Source organism: Phoenix dactylifera, chromosome 1 (genome assembly GCF_051530095.1).
Source record: "Phoenix dactylifera cultivar Ajwa chromosome 1, Ajwa_hap1_PhDact_Kaust_v1.1, whole genome shotgun sequence".
NCBI classification, from domain to species: domain Eukaryota; kingdom Viridiplantae; phylum Streptophyta; class Magnoliopsida; order Arecales; family Arecaceae; genus Phoenix; species Phoenix dactylifera.
The window spans coordinates 21,191,307-21,200,596 of NC_143190.1; positions in this window are offsets into that span (position 1 = coordinate 21,191,307).

Below are 9,290 nucleotides of genomic sequence, written 5' to 3' on the forward strand. Positions count from 1 at the left end.
TTAGCACTGCCCATTCGGCCTACCCAGTCTAAGATGGAACCTTCATCCTCATAGCCCAAGCCCTCAACCCGAAAGTGGAAAAATATGGTACCCAACAAGCTTAAGTCTCTCTAGAAAGATGAAGGATTGGAGAGAGTACATACTAGCAATACCTCTATCACTAGTGATCCTACTAGCATTGCCGCCTCCATTCGAAGAGCTTTGTGAGGTGCTGCCGAACTTCGGGATGAATCATCATAGGCTATTGAAGGTTTTCTTAGCCAACCTCCTCATGTCCCTACCAGTCTGCTTGACCAACCTGAACCTACCATCCCTCCTAGTTAGTTGGCACATGTCACCTTTGTATGAAGTTCTACTAGATTCGGAACTAACTTATCCTAGTTCGGATGTGATAATGAAGAGTCATTATGTCAGCCCAGCAAAACCTCCACGATCAATTCCTTGCCCCAAGCTAGCTCCATAATTCTTTTGTCCGAGTTATTCCATCCATAGCCAAGAGACAAAGATATCTAATTTTATGTGTATCCTGCTACTTGGTCTTGATTTGATGAGTGGCTTTGTTCTTGCATGATGGTAGCGGTCGGTGCTGTTCAATTTTCAAATTGCTAGCCTAGGCAAAAGTCAAGCTAGCTATGCACACTATCGTGTCTCCTTTCACTCACAACCTATCAAGTTCCTTAGCCGATATTATGAAGGCAAAGAGGGCCATTTGAGATATTACCAGCCTAGATCTCGATAACATGACCAGTTCTAGAAAGGTGGTGGAGATCCGAGGTGCAATCGACATTCTAGTGCAGGTTGATTTGCTTGTCAGTCAAGAAGCAAATTTGACCGACTTGAGGAGCTGACTTTCCAACTTCTCCTAGATGCATCACACTATTGCTACAATAGCCAAATAGGTTGGACATACTAAATCCTAAAGGAAAGAGTTGGAGCTTGACGTGGCAATACTAGAAGATAAACTCACCCTATGTAAGAGCTCCTACGATAACCTTCAAGCTGAAGTTGCATCAACCGAACAGTTGATCACTTCTTTAGAGGCTCAACTTGCATATCCTTGCATGTGGCTTAGAAGGTTCTTTACCAGTATCAATATCCATGGATAATCTAATCCACAAGTGAAACTTATAAATAGAATAAAATAGTACTATGATAAAGCCATATGTAGTCTCTCATTTATTACTTTCAAGGCCAAGTGCATCATTATGCTACAAGTTACAATATGAAAGAAATCTACAAAATTTTAGCAATATTATTAATGTACTTCAACTCATGCTACAACTACTTAGCTAGCGTGTTCGCTTCAGCCATCTTGGCCAAGAGGGCGGGGAACTGAGACATGCAGTCTTAAAAGTCTGGCGCATGCTTCAGCCAAAGCCTACAACTTCATTTCGTGTATGCTCTTCTTCTCAACTAGACTCACCTTCATCCCCATCAACCTCATGCAAGCATCTGCTAGTTGAGCCTCCAGAGAAGTGATCATTTATTTGGTTGACAAATTTTAGCCCAAAGGTTGTCACATGAGCTCTTGTGTGGGATGACTACATCCTCCAACACTGCCACATCGAGCTCAAACTTTTCTTTCTGGGATATTGCAAGTCCAACCTCTTCAACTGCTATAACAATAGTGTGATACATCCAGGAAAGTAAGAAAGTCAGTGCCTCAAAACGATCAAATTGCTACCTAATTGATCGGCTGTAGTAAAATGTCAATTGCACCTCGAATCTCCACCATCATTCTAGGATTGGCCAAGTCATTGAAGTCTAGCCCAGTGATATCCTAAATGGCCCTCCTTACCTTCATAATATCAGCTAAGAGACTTGATGAGATGGGGGTCAAAGGAGACATGATAGTGTCTAAAACTAGCTTGTCTTAAGCCTAGGTTAGTGAACTAAGAATTGAACAACCACAACTGCTACTAGTTTGCAAGAAGGAAGCTACTCATCAAGCAAGGCCGAGTAACAACATACATAAGAGATTTGATATGTTTGTCTCTTGGCTACAGATGGAAGAACTCGAGCAAGAAAATTCTAGGGCTGGCTCGGTGCAAGGGACCAATTGTGGGGGTTCTATTAGGTCGACATCATGACTCTCATCCATCACATCCAAATTAGAGTAAGCTTGTTTCGGATCTGGCCAAATTTCACATAAAGACATGACCTATGCTAGCTAACTAGGAGGGATGGTAGGTTTAAGTTGTTCAACCGGACTGGAAAGGTCATTAGGAGATTAGTCAAGAAAGCCCTCAGTATTCTGAAATAAATCTCCCAAAGTTTGGCTAAAGCCTCACAAAGCTCTACCCATTCATCCTGCTCAATATGTGAAGGAGACTTGGCTTGGATGGAGGCAGAGATGCAAGTAGGATCATCAATGATAGAGGCATCCCCAGTAGGTTCCCTCTTTGATTATTTATCTGCTCAGATCATGAGAGGATTAGAAGATGTCTTGCCACTAGGGCTGCTCATGCGTCTTCGTTTGGGAGTGGATGGAGAGAATGATTTTGGCATTTTAGGAGCAAAAGACTTAAGCTTGTTAGCCACCATCTTTTTCCACTTTAAGGCTGAGGGCTCAAGCTGTGAGAATGAAGGTTCAGCCTTAAACTAAGCAGGCCGAATGGGCTATGCCGAGAGAGGAGCTGCAGGGTGAAGTGAAATGGTTAAGTTAGTGAAGAAATGAATGAAGATAATTATTTGCATCTCACTCTTGTAGCTATGAGCTTCAAGCACTACCCTTTCGAAAAACTATCACTATTGTTAATCATGGCAATAGAGCCCAATCAAGGTGATCGAGCCATCCATAATAGACGCAATAGGAGCCACTAAGTCAACAATCCTAAATTTGGCCGATGGATAATCTGGCCAACATTTTTTCAACCATGCATAGAAATATCTACCATAGGCCAACCAATCAACATATTGCCCCAACCATCTTTTTTGGCCTTATATTTGGCCTCAAACTTGGATCTCAATTCTCGCTCGGCCTTTCTCCTCCATTCTCCATTAACATGGCTTAAAGATCCAATAAACTTGATATCATTAAACTTTTAGTACTTTTTAATCTCATCTATAAGATCATGGAGCAAGGGTTTCGGCTAATCAAGTGTCACTACCGCCCTGACAAATTGCACAAGATCAGGATGCAAAGTAGTGGGAGGATAGCTGGGATCAGTTTCCAAAACAGCCAAGAGTGGAAGCTAAAGGTGGGTAGCAACAATCTGAGTATATAGTTATTATCTTTTAGTATAAATAAGTGAAATTATACTATATGAAAGACTTTACAACATCCAACTTATCAATACATCTGATTTTACTTAGCTTACTTTACCAGCAGGATTTCTACCTTAGAAGTAGTATTAACTTAGATTTCTACTATCGTAGCTCCGAACTACACTCTTATCTCTATCCAAATCCAACTTCTTCAAATCATGGTGTGACAACGATGAAAGTTCTTGAAGTTCAAAGCACTTAGATCCACGCTACTTTCATATTCTCTCTTCAATCATCTTTCCGACTGATCTAACGTTGGTGGCACACCTACGCACCTATCTGCCTATTGCTATTTGACTTGTCACTCTTTTCGTCGGCCAACAAGTTTCTTGACACATCCGAATAGGAAAAAAAAAAAGCAAACACTATGGCAAAGAGAAAGAGGCGTAATAAGGCTAGGGCATTCCTTGTCCACCAAGAAGAGAAAGTGAGAATAGGCAAGATTATGAGACAAGTCTTTCTAGTAGAGCATCCCTTTAGCCTGTGTTTTTAGAAACTCAAAACCTAGCAAAGTTCTGGAAGATAGGCACATAGACCAAAGTAGCTAGAGAGTAATTATCAGAGAGTTGTATACTTTCACAACCTCAACATCTTCTAGGAATGCAATGATCAACTCTAGAATCACCATCATGAGCAAGTATAAGTTATTTCAACCCATACACATGGTTCTTTATGTGGTAATATCACTGTAAATACCTTGATGGTCCCTAGGATTCTATCAGAGTAGTATCAGAGCCTTAAGTCACATTCATAATTTGGATCTATGCACTTACAACTAATTCAAATTTAACTCGTAAAAACTTTTCTAATAATTTCTGGTATATTTCTATACCATAATTTTCTTCCCACGACTAATTTTTATGTATAGCAAACTTTTGTTTCTATAATATTTGTCTGAATATGTTCTATGTTTCTGTCAAGTATGACTGAATATAGCAATTTTGAGGCCCTGGTTAATATAGAAAACAAGTTATTTCTAATTTGACTCTTGTTGAATCTTTCCCTATTGCATTCCTATTTTGGTTAGCTGTGAAGGATACATGCTGATTCAATCTAAATAAATTACTACAAACCTCCTAATATGGTATCAGGATCATATTCTGCAAAATTTCTGCATACAGTTTTTGTCATAAAACTAGATGATCCAAATTTTATTAATTTTTCTAGGCCATATAATGATAATTGCTGATAGATATTAGATTTAGGACATGCATGGGATGCATGGCTAGAATTTATTATGACCATTATTTGTTTATATAGCAGTACTAAATATAGATCTAATTAAGTTCACCATATATTATGCATGCTTATTGATCATTAATGACATGAACACCAAGATATACTTGTGTGCTTCCTAGGAGGTCAGTAGAAGCGAACAACAGTGTTTCACTCTCATGGACCAGATCTTAGATGTTATAGGAGCAAGGTTTGTGGCTGGGAATCCCTAGTGGATAAGTTCCATTAGTCTTGGCACGAGAACTCATTACTTATGCGCCTATATTGATCAATGTTCACCCATGTGGATTCTCTAAGTGATTGATTCGACCAATTGCTTAGATGAAACTCTAGATTTAGTGGGATGGTCTTGATCCAATGATACATTATTATAATATTTTCTTGCATGCATAAGATTCTCCATACAAGTTGAGCACATTGTAATTGAACCTGTGGCATAGTGGCAACGTATGTTGTGATATGTGATGTGTTTTATTTAATTATTTAATAATGGCTTTAACTAACTATGGTTAGTCTGCTCATAATGCTAAGGACCTAGAACAATATTATGTATGGGACTTAGTATATTGATATAATCATGATGTAAGGGGGCTTGACACTTATCTTGCTACCCAGGGGCTAACCTTTTTTTCTATCTCTAAAATCTAAACTTATCGTGGTACATCGAAAGTGTAGAACTCTTACATGAAGCTTTGCAATGTGAGGATTCAAGTGCGCATCAGAATTGATACTATGCAATATTAAGATGCCACAGCATGCTCATGGAAACTGTAAGTGTTATTAAATTTATTTAACACTATTTGTTTCCTCAGTTTTGCCCGCCAGAGATATATTGCATGCTTGCTACGATGATTATGGTGTGCATATTGCATACATACTTGTGATATATTCTCTTTTTCTCAATACTAATCATAAAAAGGCTAAAGCATGTTGTTCCCTTGAACAGAATCCTAATATTAAGTATATATGAAGGCTTATATATTAAGCAATTATGGCCCTCCACTATCCATCCCATGAGGTACAAATATATGATAGGAGAGAACTATATGAGAAAGCAAAGGCTAACCACATTTTCATTAATATGCTTATAGGTGGTGCGAAAATTTGGAAAGGAGCTATTAAACAAGATTATATGTCAACGCAAAGCTCGCTAGGAGATCTAGACTCCAACATGAGACGATGGGCCACAATTAATGGGTACAATGGCAACCCAAAGGCAGCGGACATATTTCATAGGAGCCAAGACGGGAACTCGAGTGCCCTATATTGGGAATGCTAGTATCGGTGAAAGAACTTACAATACTGGTATTCACCGTAGAATGAAAGAATAGTTGTGTGAGATACTGGGCTGAAGTCGGCAGCCCCAGCCGACTTCAGCCCAACGCCCCTTTTGGAAGGGGCAGAGCAGGGGATCGCAAACGCGATCCCCCTCCGCCTTCTTCGGGCGCGACGGGAGCGGAGGCGCCGCGGACAATCCGCGGCAGCCCCGCGGCCGTTTTGTGGCCGCTCCGTGTCCACACGAGCGGCCGCTGATCACGGCCGCCGCGAGAATCATGGCGGTCCACCGTTCGAATTGGGGGCCTATTAAAAACCCCCCATTCTTCTTCCTCTGTGATTGCTCCACCACTGACCCTCTCCTCCCTCTTCTCCCTTCTTCTCCGGTGACCGCATGCGCCACTCCAATCAAGTTCAGCCACCCCGGGAGCCTAGCTCCTTTGATTCTCTTAGTCCCCTGTTTTTCGATCTAGTTTGGCCGTTGGAAACCCCACCGTCGTCGTCTAGCTGCCGGATCAAGCCACCTGCAGTCGGGATCCGCTGCCTCCGTCGACCGCCGGTAAGCCCTCTTCCCTTTTTGCTCTTCGATCTAGCCGGAACATGCTTGATTTTCTTTCCTTTGCTTTGGCCCCAAACCGAGATCTCTCGGTTTTCCCTCGACGCCCATCGCCGCAGAAGCCGCCGGCCGCCACTGCAGTCGGCCGGGCAATAGCCCCCGGCCGCCTTAGCTGACCCTCCCCCCAGCTGGCCCCTTCTTCTTCCTCTCCCATTCTCCTATCTCCCCTGTTCATGGGGAGCTCAGTGAAGAAGAAGGCCACTGTGGGCCGCGAGCAGAATGATGGGCCGATGGGCCCTGTTCCATTGCAGGCCCAACTTGGGCCCAGTCCAGTCCGGTTGGGCCTAGTTGGGTAGTACCCTTGTGGGCCCAACTTGGGCCCAGTTCAGATCTGAACCCGGAACCCGAAATCTGGAACCCGAAATCCAAAATCCGAACCCGAAACCCAATAGTATTATTTTTGATTTTTGCTTAGCTCTGAAATTAACAAAGAAATTAATTAAATTTAAACAGGTGAACCTGATCCGCCTACCTAAAGTAGGAGTTAAGCGAGAAGAGGTAAGTAACTTAATGCTTCAAAGTGCATTTTCTAAATTATTTGGTAAAATAATTATTAGTGGATTAAATTTTGAAATATGTTTTGCATTTAGTAAAATGGGTCTAGCATGTTAAATTTCATTTGAAAATTTTGTTATATGCTCTGAAATCCGTAAATTATGACTGGGCAATTTATGAAATCTTTATATATATATATATATATATATATATATATATATATATATATGCATTCTCAGCATGGCTATGATCTGTTCTGTTCTGGCCCCGCCAATGGGGATTATACATTGGCCCTGTCGACTTGTATCTGTGAGGAACCGGTTTCGACACCGTACCACCGGTGATTAGAATAGTGGTATTTGGACACCGTACCACCGGTGATTAGAATAGTGGTATTTGGACACCGTACCATCGGTGCTGAATAATAGTGGTGTTTGGCACTTTGTGCAATCCATGCCACTGGGTTACGTGGCCATAGCCTATTATGTTGAGATTATGATATCAGAGTTTTTGTAAAAATGATAATAAGTTTTGGAAACAGTAAAACGATGTTATTTATGATTTATTCCCAGTCATTATTTTGTATTTTGATCTGATATGCTCTAACCCCACTCTAAGGTATTTTGTTGCTTACTGGGCTAGTGTAGCTCATTATTCTATTTTCTTTTTTTCAGATCCAGAGACTTGATTGTACAGGATTGGGGGAGTGCGTTAGATTTCTGACGATTCCTTCAGTTTTTGGTCCTTTAGTTAGATTGATTAGAGTATTTGACTTACGTCAGCATATGTTATTTGAAATTTTGTAAGATTGCTTTTGAACAACTTAAATAATTATGTCATCTTTAAACATATGTATTTGCTTTGTTAAGTTCTGCTGCTTTGCACGCCTGTGCATCTGCCGTGCGGGCGTGTGTTTAGTCCCACATCGGTTGTTCGCTGGGTAGATCTTGGGTACTTATACAGGATCAAGGAACCCAAATAATAACTTCCGACTAGCCATTTTGAGTGAGATCCTGGATTGTTACAAATGGTATCAGAGCGGATCCGGCCCATAACCTATGTGAACTAGGGGACACTGCAGCACAGATCCATTGGGGCTGACCACGGGCCAATCGTGGTGTTTGTGATTAGATTTAAATAGATTTGAACCCTTAGCCTGACGAGGGCATCAGGGCTTGAACGGGGGGAGTATGTGAGGATCCGTGCGGGCGTGTGTTTAGTCCCACATCGGTTGTTCGCTGGGTAGATCTTGGGTACTTATACAGGATCAAGGAATCCAAATAATACCTTCCGGCTAGCCATTTTGGGTGAGGTCCTGTGTTGTTACAAGTTGCTAGCCAATCCGTTAAGTTAGCCTTGGTCGTAGAGTTTCTTGAATGCAAACATACGATGGAATAGAAAACTCAATGTGTTCTACCAGTAAGTTGAAACGTTGAGTGACTATACCATATTCCGGTAGCATAGCACTAGTGATTTGAAAACCTTGATTTGGTAAGCTATTTTTCTACATCATTAGATGTTTACTTTCCATGCATTTGGCTTTTGTTGATTGGACGTTTATTTCCATATCTAGTTACTTCTTTTCTGCTAATTAAGAACATTATATGACTACTTGACCAATGATAATTTGGCTGAACCGAGTAATTATAACTATTGATTTGTCCCCCGGACTACACCCATGTTGATTCTGAATTATCCATCACTATGCTGTTCCGAAGGACTTGCAGAATCGAAATAGCAAAATTCTTGGGTCATCTCAATGGGTTCAGAACCCACACGTTGCATAAAATAATTGTGAGCCACATTGTTAGTGAAGAAATCTACAAGGACTTAAACATAGGAGTGCCATGAGAGCCGGCTAATAAGGAAACCTTTGACAATGTCGGCGTTACTTATCTTCAGTGGCACCGACTAATTATTCTCTACACAAACACCAAGCCTGTAGAAAATTATGAACTAGCACAATAAGAAGGCATTCTTTTTTCAGTACAAAGAGGAAGGCTTTCTTTGCTGTTTGTCTTTCATGGCTTTTCAACAGCACACAAATAGGATAAAGCTGAAAAGATGACAGGAGACTACTTTTGCTTCCACAAGGTAAATTAGGATCTACTCAAGTAGACAGAAAGATGATTCAAGCTGTTAAATATGATCCATTATCTCTAAACTATTTAGACACAAAAAATTATGTAATTTAAAAACCTCTAGAATAACATCAAATGATTTTGATACACAAAGCAGAATAATTTTTTATGTGCAAGCAGCCTAAAATTAGTAGATCATATACAATGGCTTGGGATACAAGACATCCATCATGCAATCAAGATCTGACCCGATTTGACTAGAAATCTCCTCAACCTCATTCTAATCTCTCTCTTGTTTTCCCAACTAATATTGAAGAAAA